Genomic DNA, 2,318 nt, shown 5'->3' with positions numbered 1-2,318 from the left:
TTTCACAAAACGCCCCAACTGTGCTTGATTTTGCTCGTTTTTCAATCAGCCCGCCCCCTGGCCCCTTTTAGCAAAAATTTGGGAAAATCCCAATTTTTGACTTTTTCGACACTACCGGCCCTGTCGTTTTTTTCAAATTTTGCCCGGTTTGGAAAATCCTTCACAATTTTCCCAAAACGCCCCAACTGTGCTTGATTTTGCTCCTTTTTCACTCAGCCCGCCCCCTGGCCCCTTTTAGCAAGGTTTGGGAAAATCCGCATTTTTGACTTTTTCGACACTACCGGCCCTGTCGTTTTTTTCAATTTTTGCCCACTATGGAAAATCCTTCACAATTTTCACAAAACGCCCCAACTGTGCTTGATTTTGCTCGTTTTTCACTCAGCCCCCCCCCTGGCCTCTTTAAGCAAATTTTGGGAAAATCCCAATTTTTGACTTTTTCGACACTACCGGACCTGTCGTTTTTTTCAAATTTTGCCCACTTTGGAAAATCCTTCACAATTTTCTCAAAACGCCCCAACTGTGCTTGATTTTGCAACTTTCTGACTCAGTCCACCCCCTGGCACCTTTTAGCAAGGTTTGTGAAAATCCCCATTTTTGACTTTTTCGATACTACCGGCCCTGTCGTTTTTTTCAATTTTTGCCCACTTTGGAAAATCCTTCACAATTTTCACAAAACGCCCCAACTGTGCTTGATTTTGCTCCTTTTTCACCCAGCCCCCCCCTCTGGCCTCTTTAAGCAAAGTTTGGGAAAATCCCCATTTTTGACTTTTTCGACACTACCGGCCCTGTCGTTTTTTTCAAATTTTGCCCGGTTTGGAAAATCCTTCACAATTTTCCCAAAACGCCCCAACTGTGCTTGATTTTGCTCCTTTCTGACTCAGTCCGCCCCCCTGGCCCCTTTTAGCAAGTTTTGGGAAAATCCCCATTTTTGACTTTTTCGACACTACCGGCCCTGTCTTTTTTTTCAATTTATGCCCGGTTTGGAAAATCCTTCACAATTTTCCCAAAACGCCCCAACTGTGCTTGATTTTGCTCCTTTCTGACTCAGTCCGCACCCCTTGCCCCTTTTAGCAAGGTTTGAGAAAATCACCATTTTTGACTTTTTCGTCACTACCGGCCCTGTCGTTTTTTAAAATTTTTGCCCACTTTGGAAAATCCTTCACAATTTTCACACAACGCCCCAACTGTGCTTGATTTTGCTCCTTTTTCACCCAGCCCCCCCCTCTGGCCTCTTTAAGCAAAGTTTGGGAAAATCCCCATTTTTGACTTTTTCGACACTACCGGACCTGTCTTTTTTTTCAAATTTTGCCCAGTTTGGAAAATCCTTCACAATTTTCTCAAAACGCCCCAACTGTGCTTGATTTTGCTCATTTTTGACTCAGTCCGCCCCCCTGGCCCCTTTTAGCAAGGTTTGGGAAAATCCGCATTTTTGACTTTTTCGACACTACCGGCCCTGTTGTTTTTTTAAATTTTTGCCCACGTTGGAAAATCCTTCACAATTTTCCCAAAACGCCCCATCTGTGCTTGATTTTGCTCCTTTCTGACTCAGTCCGCCCCCTGGCACCTTTTAGCAAGGTTTGGGAAAATCCCCATTTTTGACTTTTTCGACACTACCGGCCCTGTCTTTTTTTCAAATTTTGCCCGGTTTGGAAAATCCTTCACAATTTTCACAAAACGCCCCAACTGTGCTTGATTTTGCTCGTTTTTCAATCAGCCCGCCCCCTGGCCCCTTTTAGAAAAAATTTGGGAAAATCCCAATTTTTGACTTTTTCAACACTACCGGCCCTGTCGTTTTTTTCAAATTTTGCCCGGTTTGGAAAATCCTTCACAATTTTCCCAAAACGCCCCAACTGTGCTTGATTTTGCTCCTTTTTCACTCAGCCCGCCCCCTGGCCCCTTTTAGCAAGGTTTGGGAAAATCCGCATTTTTGACTTTTTCGACACTACCGGCCCTGTCGTTTTTTTCAATTTTTGCCCACGTTGGAAAATCCTTCACAATTTTCCCAAAACGCCCCAACTGTGCTTGATTTTGCTCCTTTCTGACTCAGTCCGCCCCCTGGCACCTTTTAGTAAGGTTTGGGAAAATCCCCATTTTTGACTTTTTCGACACTACCGGCCCTGTCTTTTTTTCAAATTTTGCCCGGTTTGGAAAATCCTTCACAATTTTCACAAAACGCCCCAACTGTGCTTGATTTTGCTCGTTTTTCAATCAGCCCGCCCCCTGGCCCCTTTTAGCAAAAATTTGGGAAAATCCGCATTTTTGACTTTTTCGACACTACCGGACCTGTCGTTTTTTTCAAATTTTGCCCACTTTGGAAA

Source organism: Scomber scombrus, unplaced genomic scaffold (genome assembly GCF_963691925.1).
Source record: "Scomber scombrus unplaced genomic scaffold, fScoSco1.1 SCAFFOLD_26, whole genome shotgun sequence".
Classification (NCBI taxonomy): domain Eukaryota; kingdom Metazoa; phylum Chordata; class Actinopteri; order Scombriformes; family Scombridae; genus Scomber; species Scomber scombrus.
This window is presented reverse-complemented; position numbering follows the sequence as displayed.